Source organism: Humulus lupulus, chromosome 9 (assembly GCF_963169125.1).
Source record: "Humulus lupulus chromosome 9, drHumLupu1.1, whole genome shotgun sequence".
Classification (NCBI taxonomy): Eukaryota; Viridiplantae; Streptophyta; class Magnoliopsida; order Rosales; family Cannabaceae; genus Humulus; species Humulus lupulus.
In genome coordinates, this window is record NC_084801.1 from 23,438,100 (window position 1) to 23,458,203 (window position 20,104).

Sequence of the window (20,104 nt, forward strand, 5' to 3'; positions counted from 1 at the left end):
ACACAAAGTAACAAATGATTACCTACCAAAAAAACCTAAAAGTTAAAGACTATTTTAACTCACCAAATAGGTTAAAATAGGCCTATAGTTTATGGCTATTTTGAGAAGTGGACAAAAGATTTCGATTTTAAAAGAGTATCTAAGTACGGGACTGCATACAACTAATTCTAACGTGTCCTAAGTAGCAAAGATCTAATTCTAACTATGATAGAGAGTAAAAAAGTTTAAAAAAGAGAAAACATCAAAAATTCAATTTTGTTCTTTAGTCAATAAGATGAAAAATTAAAATAAAGAAAGTTATATATTTTGATTTTTATTATTTTACCTACATTATTAATTTTATTTTTGGCAAATTTAATTTTGTTTTAAACAAAGGTTATTTAATAAATTAACATACTTTTACTATTGAGGAGTTATTTTTGCACTCCCAAATTTTATAAAAGCACATCCATTTTTTTTTTTAAAAAAAGTTAATTACAAATTTATCCCAATATCGAATGATTAAAATATACAAAAAAATTAAAATGTCAATAAGGAAATATTTTTCGCTCTCTCTCTCTCGGAAATCCCTCTTTCTTTTTTGAATTGAGCGAAATCTAGTTAGGAGACTTGGAAGTGTACCAGTCTCAGTGCTACATGATAACTCTACAAAATAGAGTTATTTTACCACATTTTGTAAGTCAATTGTTGTTTAGTTTTTGAGTTTTTAATTAATTTATTAAGTTTTTTTAAGTAATCTTGAATTTATTAGTCTTATCATGATTTTATAGATTTTTGTGTGTTTTTATAGATATTTTATTATAATATGTTATTGTTTAATTATTTGAAATTAGTGTTGTTAGATTAAAATTTAAAAATATGATTTTATCGAACTTAATTGACAAAGTAAATTAAAATTTAATTAATATTTTCATGGACTTAATATGATTTATTTTATAATTGAAAATATTTTATTATAATTTAATTTTTATTTATTTTGTAGGATGTACTTTGCATTTTTTTTGTTATGTTTGAAAATAAAGAGGAGAAAAGAAAAGAAAAGTGATATTTTTGAGAGAAAAGAAAAAGAAAGCCAGTTAGGCTCACGTCATTCCAGGCCCAAGCCTACAGCCGCAACCCACTCCACCAGCCACCAAACCTAGTTGGCTCCTCCTCTCTTGAGCCCATCAATTGTCATTTTCTCCCTTTGTCCTAAAATGCCAATTTTTTTTACCGAACTTTCCTACATATTTCACCACAAAATCATCATTACACCTATAATTTACCTCTACATGTCATATTTACTTTATTTAATTAATTTAAGTTGATTATTTTAATACTCTCATTTTGGCTATAAATATAGAATTTCAAGACTATTTTTAGGGTGCTTAATTTTTTTGTTACTATCATCTTTTCTACCATTCACTCCTCCAAATTTAGTGTTTTTCAAGAGCATTTTTCAAGTATGTATTCTCTTTGTTATGTAATTTCTATTCTAGTTATGAGTTTCTAATCTTTTTAAGATTATTTAGGTGATGATGAAACAATATGTAACTAGATATTATTTATTTTATATGTTGATTTCTCATTTGTGCAACAAAGTTTATGGATTTTTCTTCTTCAAATATCATTTTCATCTTAAATATCATGTATTTTTTATTGCTAGCACATATTTACACTTTGTTCCTCATTAGTGCAAAATCATAATATTCTTTTATTAGGGTGTGCCATTAAATTGAGCACATCCAAGCTTAGAACAAAAATATTATGTTTTGCCTTATGAGTAATGTTATTTGATTTTTGTTGTTGTTTCATTAGATTGATTCACACTAAATACTTTGAAATTATAATTTTGAAAGTGAAGATAAATCATATATTTATATGAGAACTTGAGCTTAAATAGAAAACCTAGTTTGAAGAAATGATAGTTTGATTAATTTTTACTATCAATAAAACGTGGGAATCAATATAATATTATTAAGCTTCTATTTTGTGGATTCTATTGTCTTAATAATCTTCCTATTGCAACTTGTTCACAATTCTATCTTGTTTATTTTTCTTCTCTTAAAATATATTTATTTTCACTCTTTTATTTTATTTTCTTCACATTGAATCTTATCAATCTTTGGAGCTAGGCTATAATTTATTTAATTTTGGTCTAAAATAGTTTCTTTTTTATTTTAGACAACTCATTTGGGTTCGTCCTCGTGCTTACACGAACATTATACTTTCTATACGATTCATGCGCTTGCGAGTTATAAATATTTAAAACATACTCATTTTGGGTCCATCAAGTTTTTGGTGCCATTGCCGGGGAGCTGCAACAAAAGAAACAAAATTTATCTCAAGGTTAGTGAATTCTTCTACTAAATATATAAAATATATATCACTAAAGAAAAAAAAAAGATAAGAAGAAAATTTGGGACGATTCTACCACTCATATTATTTTTTTACATATATATATATATATCTATTTATACTTATGCTTTCTATTTTTTTTAGCCGACGACACTTGTGCCTCCTAACTTTTTTTGTAATTTACTTTATTTATTTTTGTTGTTATATTTTTGTGCACATTTACTAGTTGATGGAAATTTTTGCCTCCTAGTTTGCTTTATTTTCTTTATGGTTGATGGCATGTGTTACACCCAGATTTCAAACATGGGAATCATGATCTCGAACGTAAGCTCGAAATGAACACGGCCATCATTTGATCCATTATTCAGAGACGGTTTCATTGTGAATAACGACCTCTTGAGCTCGAGGAATATGTAACCTCGAAAATGCTCCGAGCTTATAAGTTGGACTCGCAAATCACGATATCAAGGGTTCAACACTTGTACAAGTTATTTGATGTATCTCTTGCCCTCAAACAAGATGGTTCGAGCTCGAGAAGTGTAAGCTCGAAGGTGATGGCTTCATCAATGGTTACTTGTTGGGAGCATAGGCGAAGTAAGATGACGAGCTCGTGATAGACAAATAGTCTTGAAGGCGTAATGGACCCTGTGTCTAAGATAGTCGATTATGTGTGAACGTACTTATTGTTGTGAGATCCCTATGTTTAAGGGATATGAGGTAATTAGTAATCCAATCCCACATTCTATGAGATATTATCATGCACGTAGCAAATAATGCATTAATTGGCATTATATTATTTGATTTACAGAATATCTCCCTGAAATATGTGGGAACGAATTCTGAAACCTTCTTTATAAATAGAGAAGTAAATTTCATTTGTAAGGGACCAATACATTGAGCTTTGGAGAAAACTCTAGGCAACTATTCTCTGAAAGTTTCCAGAAGACTCCCAAGTGCTAATAACATAGACTCGTGGACTAGGTAGATTTTTAATTGCTGAACCACGTAAAAAGATCTTGTTTTCATCCTTTTTATTCATTTCCTATCGTATATTTTTGTTTAATTGCTCTTCTTTCTTAAATTGACGAAAAACGGCGTCAACAGTTTAACGTGGTGAACATGCATCGACTACTTCGATCTCAACTAGGCATGCCCCAAGGATTGTTTTCCCTTACCTCAGATCGATCAGCTCGTAGATGCCACAGCTAGGCACAACCTTATGTCGTTCATTGACGCTTATTCTGGATATAACCAGATCGCCATGCATGCATTGAACCAAGAGCATACGAGCTTTGTAACCGATAAAATGCTATACTGTTATAATGTCATGTCTTTTAGGCTTAAAAATGTTGGAGCAACATACCAAAGACTCCTGAACAGAATGTTCTCCGAGCAGATAGGTAATAACATGGAAGTTTATGTGGATGATATGTTAGTCAAGTCTAAACATAACGATAACCATGTAGATGACCTCAAAGAATGCTTTGTTGTATTACAGAAGTACAACATGAAACTCAACCCCCAAAAATGCTCTTTCAGAGTATCTTTGGGGAAGTTTCTAGGCTTTATAGTAAGCACGCGAGGAATAGAGGTTAATCTTGACAAGATCCAGGCATTAATTGATATGCCCTCGCCATGAAAGCATAAAGATGTCCAGAGTTTAACTGGACAGATGGCAGCATTAAGTAGGTTTATTTCTAAATCTACAGACAGTTGTCTTCCATTCTTCAACCTTTTGAGAGGAGGAAAAAATTTCGAGTGGACAGATGAATGCGAGCTCGCATTCCAAGATTTAAAGAAGCACCTCGCGGAACCTCCGATCTTGTCAAAACCTTTCACAGGAGAAGTCTTAAACTTGTATCTCGCTACTATCGAGCGCACCATTAGTGTTGTGCCTGTCCGATAAGACAAAAAGGTACAAAAACCAGTATACTATGTCAGCAAAAGGTTACTGGGGGCAGAATCGAGATACCCTTTAATGGAAAAACTGGCTCTCAGCTTGATCCACTCATCTCGAAAGCTTTGACCTTATTTCCAAGCACACCCTATCCATGTGTTGACTGACCAACCACTGTGACAAGTTTTGTCCAAACCAGAGGCCTCGGGCAGATTGTTAAAATGGGCAGTTGAACACGGATAGTTCGAGATCACTTATCACCCGAGGACAACCATAAAGGGGCAAGCCCTGGAAGATTTCATCGTAGAATGTACTGGAGTATCCAACGACGAAGTTATAACCCTAGCCCGCGAGCTGTGGAAACTTTATGTCGACGGATCTTCCAACGAAAATGGATCAGGGGCAGGAATCATACTAATCACTCCAGTAAGAAATCGATTTCATTCCGCCTTGAGGTTTAGCTTCGAAGCATCTAATAACGAGGCTAAGTACGAAGCTTTATTGGTAGGACTCTGAATATCCAAGGAACTCAAGGCAAAGGAAATACACTGCTACCGTGATTCGCAGTTGGTGGTTAACCAAATTTAGGGGAATATCAAGCTCGCGGCATAAGGATGGTTGCTTATTTAGAAAAATCCAAGGCTGCAATCGAACAATTCGAGTTCTATGCCATAGAGTAGGTTCCCCGAGAACAAAACTCAAATGCGGACGCCTTAGCTAGGCTCGCTACATCCAACGAGGCCGACACGCTAACCGTAGTCCCAATAGAGTTCCTGTCGACCCCCAGTATCAGCGAGCTTAAGGAGGAAGACATACGCATGGTTGACTCTGAACCAACCTGGATGACCCCAATTAGTGATTACCTCAAAACCGGCATTCTCCCAGCATGAACGAACGTACTCAACGACCAGAGACGCAGGGATGATGATTTAAGGGACGTACTCAACGACCGTCGTGAGAGGCACGATGAATGCGCTCCTCCGGAACCAGCAGCCCCAGTGATCCTAGAAGCGGTTCAGGCTCAAATTGATGCTTTGAACTAGGGCTGTGCAAAATTTTTTACAACCCGCCCAACCCGAATAAACTGCCCAAACCAACCTGAAAAAATCGCCAAAAAACGCAACCCGAATAAACCGACCAAAATTTAAACCGCGCAATTGTTACATTGGGCGGGTTGAAAATAATTATCAACCCGCCCAATATAACCCAACCCGCCCAATTAAGAATTTATTATTTTTAATATATTCAAATAAATATATAAATTAATTAAGTTTTGTTTTAATTTTTTTACTATAAATTTAAAATATTGTTTTAAGCTTAATGATATAAACTTCACACTATTAGTACTAGTATTTAAAAGAAAAAAATTACAAAAATGTTAAAAAAAAAATACCACTTTTGTTTGGGCGGGTTGACCCGACCAACCCGCCCAAAAAAAATACAATTTCGGTTTGGGTGGGTTAACCCGACCAACCCGCCCAAATTATTGGACGGGTTAAAATTTTTTTTTTCTTAATTGGGCAAGTTACGGGTCACTTTTGCTAACCCGATTATGACATTGGACGGGTAAAAATGCCTTGTAACCCGACCAACCCGCCCAATGCTCAGCCCTACTCTGAACCAGGCAGTACAACAGCTAGTCGGGGGCCGAACGTCCCACATAGAGTACAATCGGAGGAGAGGCACTCCGTTTGTGTAGAGAATTGTTGTGGAAGAAACCCCCAGCAAATTCAAAATGCCTGTACTGCCAAACTTTTATGGGTATGGAGACCCAGTATCTCATGTCAACAAATTTGAGATACATATGGACATACAGAAGGTGTCAAACGATGCCCGTTGCAGGATCTTCCCCGTAACACTGTCTGATACTGTGCAGGAGTGGTTCTTTAAGTTCCCTCCTGCTAGCATAGTATCCTGGGAGATGTTCGTGAAGGAATTTTACAAACAATTCTATGCGGATCGCGTACACCCCACAGAGGCCAACCAGTTGGTTGAGATACTCCAGAAAGAGGGAGAGCCCTTGAAGGAGCATGTCCAGTACTTTATGCGAGCAGTGGCTGGAGCTAAGACAGTGGATGATGAAGGCAAGATGATGGCCCTAACTGCTGGGGTTAGACGCCATTCACCCCTCTGGAGTAGCCTAAGAAAGAATGGGGTAAGAAGTACCCAGGAGATTTTGGATCGAGCTGATCGGTATATCAAGCTCGAGGATGCGATTGCCAATGAGGGGAAATCGCCAACGAAGGACAAGGGGCCAAAGGAAGAACTCGCCAAGGCCGCCAACGGGTTGGAGAAACCTAATGGCAACGACAAGGGCAACGGGAATGGCAATGGCAGGAATGGTGGAAAACGGGCGAACAATGAGTCATCGTCCTCTGAAAATAAACGCCCCAAAGGCAATCGATATGAGCCAAGATTCACCAACTACACGACCCTTGTCGAAATTCGAGCGGAAGTCTACCAGGCGACTAGCTCAAACGTGCCTTATAAGCAACCCGCGCCTATAAGGAAGGATATCTCTAAGAGAGATACGACAAAATTCTGTCATTTTCACAACGACTACGGGCATGACACTAATGAATGCAACCAGTTGAAAGAAAAAATTGAGTTCTTGATTAGGCAGGGACATCTAAGGAGATATGTGCGAGCCGCAAGAGGGTCTCAGTGAGAGGCTCAAGGTGGCAACAAGCAGGCGCTTGCACGCTAGCGCTCGCCACCTTTACAGCCAGCTCCTGTGGCATGCAGTTTACTCACCATCTGTGGTGGCCCACACCTTGCAGGGGACAGTGGGAGGCAAGGGAACGATACGCTCGAACCCTACGCCACGACCAGGACATCGAGATGATGAGTGTGGAGGATCGAGCACCAAAGAAGGCTAGAACATGAGGAATTAATAACCTTCTCTGAAGACGATGCCCAGCACATACGATTCCCACACTCCGATCCGCTGATCGTGGACGTACAAATTGCCAACATGATGGCGAAGAGGGTGTTGGTTGACACAGGAAGCTCAACCAACATCCTATACAAGTCTTCACTGGAGAGAATGAAGTTGTCCGTCAAGGACCTGGAGCCATGCAACTAAACCATCTATGGTTTTTCCGGCGAAGGGCTCGCCCCAACTGGGTCGTTTAGGATTCTAGTTGCAGTAGGTACTGTACCTACTAACAGGACATTACTCACTACTTTCATAGTAGTTGATTGTCCTTCGGCATATAATGTTGTAATTGAGAGATCGATTTTGGTCGACCTACGAGCCATTACCTCATTATGGCACCTGGTCATGAAATTCCCAACTGACGTAGGGATAGGAAGCGTGTTGGGAAATCAGCGGGAAGCGAGGGAATGCTACAATGCCTCGATAACTAAGGCGAAGAAAGGTGTATCGAGGGAAGTTGCTGGAAAAGAGTTACAAATGGCGACTGATGTAGAAGCCCAATTAGGTGATGATGTCACCAAATAGGGTGTTGCCCAAAGTGAGGACAGAGATTTAGATCCTCGCTTTGGGGATTATGATGAAGAGATAGGACCCATCGAGGACCTTGAAGAGGTCCAACTCGATGAAGAAAATCTGACCAGGGTTGTGAAAGTCGGTAAAAACTTAGAGACAATAACAAAACAAGAACTGGTGGAATTTTTGAAGGAAAACCAGGGGGTCTTTGCCTGGTCTCATAAAGACATGGTTGGAGTAGACCCTGCAATCATTAGTCATGTCCTTAATTTAGACAAAAGTTTTTCACCGGTACAACAAAAAAGGAGGCTGCTCGACAAAGATAGATCAAAGGCCTTGAAAGAAGAAGTCGAGAAGCGAAAGGAGAATGGATTCATCAGGGTAGCATTTTATTTATCATGGGTCTCTAATCCCGTGCTAGTTCCCAAGCCGAATGGAAAATGGCGAACATGCGTGGATTTCACAGACCTTAATAAAGCCTGCCCTAAAGATTGTTTCCCACTCCCCAAGATCGACCAACTGGTCGATGCCACTGCAGGGCACGAGATTCTCTCATTCATGGATGCATACTCTGGGTATAATCAGATTAGTATGCATCCTCCTAATGAGGATCACACTAGCTTTCAGACTGACATAGGGCTTTACTGTTACAAAGTAATGCCCTTCGGTTTGAAAAATGCTGGTGCGATTTACCAACGATGGGTCAACCACATGTTTAGGAAGCTGATTGGCACAAACATGGAGGTTTATGTTGACAACATGCTGGTTAAGTCAAGGAAGGCAGAAGGGCATATAGGGGACTTGTCAACGTCTTGAAAAAATATCAGATGAAGCTGAATCCCCTCAAATGCTCCTTCGGAGTAGGATCAGGGAAGTTCTTAGGATTCATAGTGAACTCACGAGGAATCGAAGCCAATCCCGAGAAGATTAAGGCCCTGGTCGATATGAAATCGCCAGCAAAGATCAAAGATGTTCAAAGTTTAACCAAGAGGATTGCTGCTCTCAGTAGATTCATTTCCAAATCAACGGACAAGTGCGTCCCATTTTTTAATCTACTCAGAGGAAACAAGAAATTCGAATGGACGGAGGAGTACGAGCAGGCATTTCAAGCCTTGAAGACTCACATGGCGTAACCACCAATTCTATCGAAACCGGTCGATAAAGAAACTTTGTTCATCTACTTGGCGATCACAAAATATGTTGCTAGCACTGTCTTAGTAAGAGAAGAAGAAGGTGTGCAAAAGACTGTTTATTATGTAAGCAAGAGGCTAATTGGAGCGGAGCTGCGATACCTGCCTATTGAAAAATTAGCCTATTGCTTAATTTTAGCCTCTAGGAAGCTGCGACCCTACTTTCAAGCTCACCCAATCACGGTTCTGACCGACCAGCCTCTACAGCAAGTTCTTCAAAAGCCGGAAGCCGCATGAAGATTATTGAAATGGGCGGTCGAACTTGGGCAATTTGATATCTCTTACTTGCCACGAGCAGCGATAAAAGGGAAAGCCCTAGTTGACTTCATCGCAGAGTTCACTGGGCTTCCAGATAACGAGAAGTCAGAAACACCTGAAGAGCCATAGCCTCAAAACCGAGCTCCCTCATGGAAGTTATTTACAGATGGTTCTTCTAACGAGCGCCACGCAGGAGCAGGGGTGATTTTGATAATGCCTGAAGGGCATCGATTTCACTGCGCAATCAAGTTTGACTTTATTACTTCTAACAACGAAGCCGAGTATGAAGCACTGCTCGCAGGATTGCGGCTAGCCAGAGACATGCATATAAAGACACTTGACATTTACAGCGACTCTCAGATGGTATTAAATCAGATCATAGGAGAGTACCAGACCCGAGGTTTAAAGATGGTTGCTTACTTAAACAAAACAAAGGATCTATTAGCACAGTTTGACAAATACACCCTTCAGCAAGTCCCTCGCGACCAGAATTCAAACGCTGATGCTTTGGCCAAATTAGCAAGTGTGAAGGATGCTGACACTCTGAACATAGTGCTAGTCGAACGACTGTTTGTGCCAAGCATCCAAGCAAAAGAGACCACTTTGGTGATTCAGGTGGCGGATACATGGATGGCACCTTACATAGAGTATTTGAATCAAGGCGTGTTACCAACGGACAGAAACAAAGCCAGGACCCTTCAATGGTAGGCTACTAGGTATATCCTGGTCGATGGAATCTTGTACTGAAGGGGATACTCAATGCCGCTCCTCAAATGTATTTCGAAAGAGAAGGCCAAAGAATTGATGGAAGAGGTACACGAAGGATTTTGTGGGGACCACGCTGGGGGGCAAAGCTTATCAAAAAAGATCCTGAGGCAAGGGTACTTCTGACCAACAATGAATGAAGACTCGATAGGATTTTTGCGGAGATGCGACCAGTGCCAGAGGTTCTCCAAAATTCCACGAGCAGCCCTTAATGAGCTGAAACAGATGCAAAGCCCATGGCCATTCGCAGTCTGGGGTATAGATTTAATCGGATCTCTGCCCGCAGGAAAAGGCAGCGTTAAGTATGTTGTTGTTGTCGTTGATTACTTCACTAAATGGGCCGAAGCCGAGCCACTCGCAACCATAACGACCAAGAAAGTGCTGGATTTTGTGGTAAAAAAATCATGTGTCGCTATGGATTGCCGAGGAAAATCGTCTCAGACAATGGCACGCAGTTTGATAATGATCTGTTCACAGATTTTTGTGAACGACATGGAATTATCAAGAGCTTTTCTTCAGTCGCTCATCCCCAAGGAAATGGACAAGTCAAAGCAGTCAATTAAACGCTAAAGGATACTCTAAAGAAAATACTTGAAGAAGCTAAGGGGGCATGGCCAGAACAATTGTTTGAAGTACTTTGGTCGTACAGAACTTCCCACTGAACAGCAACAGGCCATACCCCATTTTCCTTGGCTTACGGGTATGAGGCTATGTTGTCTGTTGAGTTAGATCCGCCGTCGCATCACAGAATAACGTACGATCAAAGTTATAATAACCAGCTATTGATGGAGTCCCTGGATTTGATCGATGAAAAGCGTGAGCAAGCCTAACTTCGAGTAGCAGCTTACCAGCAAAAAGTTGCTCGATATTTCAATTCTAAAGTGCATGAAAGGAAATTCAATGTCAGAGATCTAGTACTTCGAAGGGTTTTCCTAAACATCCGCGACCAGGCTGCTGGAGTACTCAGACCTAATTGGGAAGGACCATACCAGATTGAAGAAGTCCTCCATCCAGGCACCTATAAACTTGCTCGCTTAAATGGAGATCTCATTCCTCGCTATTGGAATGGAGAGCACCTGCGCAAGTACTATCAATAAACAATTCTTCTTAAAGAATTGGCTTGTATTAATTTTACTTTGTACAAGTTGTGAAAAAGGGTTGGTCATTTTACGTGACTAATCGCTTATAAGTGTAAGATCTTATTGATCACTCATACAGACACGTTTTGTCCATTTATTACGAGAAATATAAGGGACTGTGTGCAGCCAGTCATTCTTGCCAATTATTGTATTTATTACATGTATTTGCTCATTACGTGTGTTTTTATGATATATTATCGTTTTAATTCCTTTGCTCCAAGCAGTAATGTTCGAACAAGTTTTGGTCAAGGTAAGTGACCAAGGACCTAAAGCTCCTCAATCACTTGGGGGGCATATAAGGCATCTAGTAAGCAAAGCATATTGAAAGGTATGTAAACACATGAGCAAAATAAGAGAAAGCATGCTAAGGTACTTAGAGTATTTTTCAAAATTTTGTATTTTGTTAAATCAAACCAAAGTACTATGCTAGGTTCGGTCATGCGAACAGATGTTATGATAAAATACAAATATTATAATATCTAGAGGAATTCCTTTACACCGCAAGCAGTCGCTGCTCGGATGTAATTGTTTGTTAAAAGTAAAAGCTACCCATGCAGCAATAAAATTTTATAATTAAAATAGTAATTGTCTTTACATCATGACCCGTAGGTCGTGTAGTCAAAAGATAGAAAGAAAAAAGGAAAAAGACTACGAGGCTGGAGAGTCTTGAGGAGCGTCTTGGTCGACAGCAGCGCTAGCTTCATTGTCTGCGCCATCTATCCTCGTTGCCAGGGAAATCTCTGAGGAAGCAGGAATTCTAGCCCTTTCTTCTTCCTCCAGACGAATGGCGCACTGAGACATTAGAGTCTGTCTCAAGCGCTCAGACAGGTAGCTGAAGTTGGCCTTCCGGTTGTGCTTCAAAAACTCGTAGAAGCAAAGGTGGGTGGCTTCCTTGTACTTCTCCAAGTTTTTGGCTTCAGTTTCCTCAAGCTCCTTCATGCGCCTTTCCAGCTCCTCCGTCTCCTGCCTGCTCGCAATCAGATCAAGCTCAAGCTGTTTGGCTTGTTGGTAATTGAGCTTGGCACTCTCCTTGAATTTTTCTTTATCTTCATTGGATTTCTTCAGGGTGGCCCAGTTTTCCAACAACTCCTCGGTCAGCGTGGCTTTTTGCTTGAGCAGTTCATCATTCAGCTTAGTCAGCTCTGCGTTTTTCTCGAGCAGTTCACCGTTCTGCTTGGGCAGCTCAGTGTTCTTCTCGAGCAGGTCAACATTTTTCCCCTCGAGCGCTTTCATGGCCTCAGCGAGCCTGATGTCAACGTTTTTGGTCTGGGACACCATTGCACTCGCACGGTGCTAGCCAGTAGTCATGGTCAGCAATCCCTGCAACCAGATGAAAATAATAAGGTGATAAAAAAAAATCAAAAGTAAATTACTCAGCATCAGAAAGCAACTTACACTGACTATCTCATTCAGCCCTCGATATAGTATTTGGTCGGTCTCCATGGAGATGGTGCCATCGATGGCCTCTTGATTGCGTTTGTGTTTGGAGAGCTTGTATATTCTATCCCTGGCTGAACTGACCACAGTGCTGGACAAGGAGCCTTCGGGCTGAGTGCGATGTGTCTGGTTAGAAGGTGCCGGAGGAGTGGGATGCTGATCGACTGGTGCTGAAGGAGTGGAATGCTGGTCGGCCGATGGTATTGAGGCTGACTGGTTGAGTGGAGATGGAGGTGGCGTGTTTTCCTTCGAAGGAACAGCTGTTGAAGGACCCTCAGTCTGGGCCTTCTTTGAGGCGGTTTTGCTGCTCTCTCTCCCCGAGTCCTCTTGCTGTCTCTCTTCCTGCCTGAGGAAGCAGCAACGGCCTTGTAATGTTCAAACACGTCTTCAGATGAAATTTCTACACAAAAGGAAATAATACGAGCAGTGAGACAAGATATATAGATGGAACTAAAAAAGAAAGTAAGGAGATTATAAGTAAAGTACCCGTGCTACAACTACTGGTTGTTACATTACTTACTGAATTATTTACTACCTGGAAGAAATCTGAATCTAAGTGTGGAGTATACTTAAAGTTGCCGTCCCCGTCTAATAAGTGACAGAGAATTGGCAAACTATCTAAGAATGAGAAAACAGTACCGTTCTCATCCGAGGACTCGTCGATGGGGGCAGAGGGTTCAGTAGCTTTCGTTTTTCCTTTTCCCAGTGGAGCTGGGGGAGTAGCAGCTCATGGGGTGCTGGAGGGTTCCCTGATTGTCACTCCAGTCGTCCTCCTCCTTTGAGATTGCGACACGTCTGGGTGCTACTCGGGAATCTCCTCGCCGGTGGCACTTCCCGCTGTTGACTCCCTCACATCCTGATGAGATGTCAAAAGCTCGACTAGCCTCAGTGACCAGATGCTTGACGCTTTTCTCTACGTCAGTCATGCTGGCCAAGAGTGTTGATCGGACTTCCATGTCTGGAGTGGGAGCCAGTCGCAGCCATGGGCCTGAAAGGCACTAAAAATCTAAGGGAAATGAAGGAAGAATTAAAGAAAAATAAACGACCAGGGGAGTAAAAGTATTACCTCCTTGGGTGAAGGCTAGGTTGTTGGCAACCATGTCTGTAGTCAGAAAGTACTCTAGGTGGTACTTCCCCACATTGGAAATAAAGGTTGTATCACTGAGGAAAATGCAGGATGTTTCCTGGTGACAGAAGTGGAAGAACCCTATGTTTTAATGATTGGGATTGGATTTTAGGTCGAACAGATACTTGACCTCGTGTGGTGTGGGGACAGGCCATTTCTTATGGCTATAAAGGATATAGAGTGCAGAGAGAATTCTATACCCATTAGGGGTTATTTGAAAAGGAGCGACCTCGAAATAGTTGGACACTCCTTGGAAGAAAGGATGGAGAGGCAGGATCGCTCCTGCCTCGATGTGATACCTCGACCAGGCACTGAAGGCGCCTCCAGGGAAATTCGCCCATTGGTCTCTGGTGGGTTGGACTAGGGTCACCCCAGGAAGTCCGTATTTCTTATTGTAATTTGCAATCATCCTAACCGTTACTCAGCTAGGAGGGGAAATGTACCATTCAATATCTGGTTGAACGATGTTTCGGAGTTGGGCTTGAATTTGGATCCCAGGGTCGGGGGTATTTCTTTCTCTACCATTGGTCGAGGAAATTTCAGCTTGAGGAGCAGGCTGATGTGAAGGATTGGAAGGCTTCTTTTTCTGGGCTTTGGACTTTACTCGACCCATATTTTGAAGTGGGGGCGATGGAATGTTTGGGGTGACGCGAGAAAAAGGAATTTATGGTATCAACAACGATGGTTGCTCCTCGTCCTCAAGTAATTGGGCCAGCAAGTCGTCGTCGATAGGCCTCTCACCTCCCCACGGATCTTGCATGAAAAGCTGCGAACAGAAAAAGGGGAGATAAGAACTTAAAGCCTAAAAACTTGTGTTGAGAGTTGAAATAACGTTGCTTGCGTATAGAAGTTAAGCTTTTATACGGCCAGCATCATTCTAGCAAAAACACTAAGTTTTGTACGAGTAGTTTGATAAACGGATTAAAAAGCAGAAGTGAAAAGTTTTTCAGGAAAAACTTTTCGGCTCTGAAAGGGCAGGAAAAACCCAATTTTTCATCTAGCTTAAAAATCGAATTTTTACTTCGATTTTACGCCCTAAATCTATAATCTTAAACTACCAAACTGACTCATATCACCTATAAAACATTATTTCACTACCCTATCAAGCATCGATCAATACTTACCCCAAAACAACTTCAACCAAGAACATTCAAAAGCTCAGAGATAAAACAGATATAAGATGGTTTTGCATGGCATTTCAAACGACAGAAAGATTCGGGAAACTTACTTGGATGAGAGTTAGAGTATGAACATGAATATTTTGAACGTCTGAGCGAAAATTCCTTAGATCCGCGATGAAAGCTTATGGGTATTCTGAGCTCTGAAGGTCGAAGTTCTTTAAAATTCTTGAAGAATAGAAGGCGAGTGAAAGGTAAAAAGTAAAAATGTGATTTTGGGGTATTATTTATAGCGGTCGTGGCACTGTAAAAGAGGTAATCATGGAATTACTTCTGTCAAAGTATGGGGAAGTGCAATAGCCGTCAGAAATTTTTTTAGGAAACCAAAAAGACTTGATTGGACATAATTAGTTACCCTTTTCGAGAGGGCATGGGCGGCTCTGACAAATTTGGTGGGGTAAGTGAAGGGTCAGTTTCCTAAGTTTACTTTATGCTGGTCACAGTAAAGTAAACTTGGGGGGCAAATGTTTACCCAAAAACGACTGCTGATGACGTGGCAAGAATTTCTCACACGTGCTTGACGCGTGGCAGAGTCAGAATAAGGAGGTGCTGTTCGAGGATCGACCAGCTACACATTGCTTCGCCATACCTCATAATTAGATACGACTAGTTTGATCGTATGATTCCGTTTATTTCCTTAAAAGATTGTAATCTTATAATAATTACGTTGATTATTTCCTCTTTATTACCTTGATACACGGATATTAAGGAAAGTTAAGGCCCCTTGGCCCATGTAACCCCCCTTGAGCCTATAAATATGCATGAGAAGGCTCAAGGAGGGGACTTTTGGTTTTTGAATCTTTCTTCTGAAGACTGAGAGAAAAAAGATACAGTGCAATTATCCTCCAAACAATTGTAATTCTCCCAAGGTCGGTAAAACTCAAGAACCCTAGTTCTTTGATCATGGCATTGGGATTCTGTTGACCCTCGTTTTGGTCAACTGACACGGAGTCAAATGCTTGATGTGACAGAAAGTATTGAAATAGATCTAATGGAAAGAAAAGTAAACGACACAACAAATTATAGTGGTTCGGCCCCACGAATTGGTAATGACGTACGTCCACTTAAGCTATTATTGATATTGATTCTCAAAGGAGTGATCAAAGAACTAGGGTTCTTCAAGTTTCACAAGCCTTAGAGGGATGAGTAATACAACCGAAAGATAATAGCTAAAATTCTCTTCTAAAGCATAAACCAAAATCAGCCAAAAGTCCTTCCCTTGAGCTATTTCTCTCTATTTATAGGCTCAAGGAGGATTACATGAATTAGTTACAGATATTATTTCCTAACTAATCGAATAATCAAATATCATGGGAGATAATCTCGGATATGATTACAATTGTACAAGATTATCTCATAATATACGGAGTACACGACCAAACTGGTCGTATATAAAACCCAAATGCTATGTCAGGGGAATCTTCCTGGTCGATGGTCGAACAGAACCTCTGCCAGGTGTCAGCCATGTGTTAAAAATGTTTGCCACGTCATCCAACCTGCTTTTTGGATAACATTTGCCCCCCAAGTTTATTTATTACGACCAGCAATAAATAAACTTTTAGGAAAATGACCCATCGATTACCCCACCAAATCTGTCAGAGTAGTTCGTGCCTCCTCGGAAAAAGTGACCTACCCACGTCCAATCATGCCTTTTTGGTTCCCAAGCAAACCTATGATGACTATCACTCTTCCCTACGCTTCAAAAAAAGGGACTTATGATTACCTATTTCTTTCCATATCTCAGACAATATATATAGCTTCCAGAATTTCCTTTTCACTTTTTTACAAGCTATTTTTCTGTCAAGAACTCTTCCAAGAACCCCCAAGTCAGAACCCAGAATTTCTTTGAAGATCATCCTTTGTCATTCCAGGAATCGGCTGTTCGCACACCTACAATTGAAATTTCTCCAGGACTTCATAATCTTCATATAGGTAAGCTTCAGAACTTTTGCACCCTTTACTTTGGTGTGCATGCCAATTTAAGCTAGCTTTTTAGGTTCTGATACTGCTCCGTGTTCTTGGGTAGAGATGCATGAAAATAGGGCATTTGTCGAGTGATGCTAGATATAGTAGTGCGTATTTTCCTTTTAAGGGTTATGAATCAGTTTTATAGTCGAGATCATAAATTTAGGACATAAAATTGAAGTAAAAATTCGATTTTTAGGCTAGTTGAAAAACTGGGTTTTTCTCGCCCTTACTGAAGTTGAAAATGCTTTTTCAGAAAAAAAAAACTTTTTACTTTCACTTTTTGATCTATTTTTCAAACTGTTCGTATGAAAAATTTAGTTTTCGTTAGAATGCTGCTGTATAAAAGTTAGACTTTTATACACGAGCAACGTTATTTTAACCAACTTTTTAGGCTCTTCATCCTCACCTCCCCCTTTTTCTGTTCGCAGCTTTGCCAGATTTGTGGGGACGTGAGAGGCCGCTAGACGACGATCTACTTGCGCAACTGCTCGAAGGCGAAGAACAGCTAGCTCAGTGCATCCACGAGATTCCTTTCTCAAGAATTTCTCCTCCCAGACCTCAACCAACTCCAGTTAGAATGGGTCGTGTTAAGTCCACCACCCTAAAGAAGAAAAATCCTGAAAACCCTTCAAATCCTCCAGCCCGGCCTGACTCGTAGGCCGGGGTTCCATCGACCAGTGGTCGAGAAAATATTGTTCCTGACCCTCACATCCAAGTTAGGGCCCGTCCTCGGTATTCAGTTCTTCCTGACGTTGAGTGGTATCTTTCCCCACTCAGCCAAGTAACCCCTAGGATTCTAGCCAACTACCTCAGAAAGTATGGCCTTTCTAGGGTAACCCTCAAACATCCTACTGCAGATGAGCGGGCGAATTTTCCTGGAGGCGTTTACAGCGCCTGGTCGAGATATCACATAGAGGCTGGGGCTACCCTCCCTCTCCATCCATTCTTCCAGGGAGTGGCGAACTATTTTGGAGTTGCCCCCTTCTAAATTACACCAAATGGATATAGAATGCTTGCTGCACTCTATATCCTTTATAACCACAAGAAATGGCCAGAGCCTACCCCCCACGAGGTCAACTACCTTTTTGACCTTAAGTCCAACCCCCAACAATATGGTACGGGATTCTTTCATTTTTGTCACCAGGAGACCAACCGAACCTTCCTGAGTGACACAACCCACAATTCCAATGTGGGGAAATACAGTCAGGAGTATTTCCTCATGCCGACATGGTCGCGAATAACCTGGCCTTCACTCGAGGAGGTAAAAGTCTTTTTCCACTAGTCGCTATTTTTACTTAGCAATTTTCCTTGCATTTTTTTGAAACTTGTGTTTTTCAGGCCCATGGTTGCGATCAGACCCAACACCAGACATGGTTTTGAGGTCTGCCATGTTGGCCAGCATGATGGATGTTGAGAAGAGCGCAAATCCCTGGTCACCGAGGCCAACTTAAGGCTAGTTGGCCTCCTGGACCCTCACCAGGATGTGAGGGAACCCGTGACAGGAAGTGCCACTGCCGAGGAAAATCCCGAGTAGCAACCACCAGCGTCTCCTCCTCGATGGAGACCGACTGGGGTTACAATTAGGGAACCCGTTGCCACTCCCCCAGCAGAAAGGTCTTCTGCCCCCCAAGGAAAGGGAAAACAAAAGGCAGTCGAGCCTGTCATAGACTTAGACGAGTCCTCTGACGAAAACGGTATAGTTATTTCACTTTTAGATAACTTGCCAATTCCCTGTCATTTATTCGATAGGGACGACAATTTTACATATGCTCCAAACCTAGGGCCAAACTTCTTCATTCCAGAGAGTGAGTGTATGACTAGTAGAGTCAATAGTATAGTGACCAGTAGTAATAGCTCGGGTATTTGACTTTGTAATTTTCTTTATTTCTTTTCTGATACAACATAACTTGTCATCTATTTTTGGCTTATTGTCTGCATGTTTACCTCTTTTGCAGAAATGGCTTCTGCAAACGTCTTTGATCTCTACATCACTCAGGAGGAAGAAGAAGTTCCCTTGGTCCGAAAGAAGAAATTGACCAGGAAACATGACGGGGAGCCCAGTTAGATGCCTTCGGCCAAGAAGAACCAAGCCACCGATCCTTCGAAGGATGGGCCCTTTGGTTAAACATCTGCCCAGCCTCCTGCTCCTCTCGAGAAGGAAATTCTGCCTCCACCTGCTCCTGCTGCCACGACTCCTTCACCTCCGGCCCCTGCTGAACAGGCTCAACAAGTCGAGGGTGTTCCCCCTGGGGCTAAACTATCGGGCCGCTCCCTAAGGTCGGCCAAGGATCGCCTTGCTCACATTCTTAAGCATGACTGCTGCAAAGAGGCCATGGCTGAAGCAGAAACAATGGGGGTCGACTAGATCCTCAATAGAGTCCTCAATGAAGTGGCCAGTGTAAGTAATCTTCCTTCTCTTTTGTGCTCATGGTCTTGATTTTCCTTTTTAAAGTCAATCTAACTCTTATTCTTTGATTGTAGGCAATGCTGACCATGACGGCTGCTCGTGCCCGCGCGGGTGCAAGCATCGAGCAGTCCCGTGCTAGGGAGTCGAAGCTAATGGAGGAGCTTCAAGCCACAGAGGCAAGGCACGCGGGAGAGCTGGAGGTGGTGACCTAGCAGAAGGATTTCTTGGCTGCGGATCTGGTGGAGAAACAGGCCTCTTTGGAAAATGCTAGAAAACAGAGAGATGAATACCAGGAGGCCAGCCGAATCCACTGGCGCAAAGTCAAAAAGCTCCAGGAGGAAAATCTTGCGAAGGACAGGAGCATCGCCATCCTCAAGAGCAAAGTGGAGCAACTCAATCTCACGAATGCCAAGGACCTGGAGAGGTACAAGAATGCGACACTTCGATGTTTCTACGACTTCTGGAAGCATAATCAAAGTGCCAACTTCAGCTACCTTCCAGAGGATGCTAGGAAAGTCGAGTTGGCTTGTTGTGCTGCTCGACTGGCTGCTGAAGAAAGGGCCAGAGTTCCTGCCTACCCCGAGATTTCACTGGCCACGGGGATGGATGGAGGGGAAGCCGTAGAAGATGCAGTTAACCAAGATGCTCCCCAAGATCCTCCCACTGCTCCTTAGCTTGTTTTCTTTTTTACTTGTTTTATTTTCTTTTTCTTAAATGACCCATCGGTCACGATGTTAAGACAATATTTATTTTATTATTGCAGCATGGGCAGCTTTTCCTTTTAACTTAACATTTACATCCGAGCAGTACTGTTCGGGGTGTAAAAGGATTCCTTTGATATAATTTTTTTTGCTTTATTATAACATCTGTTCGCATGACCGAACTTAGCATAGTACTTTGGCTTGATTTAACAAAATATAAAATTTGAAAAATACGCTAAGTACCGTAGCA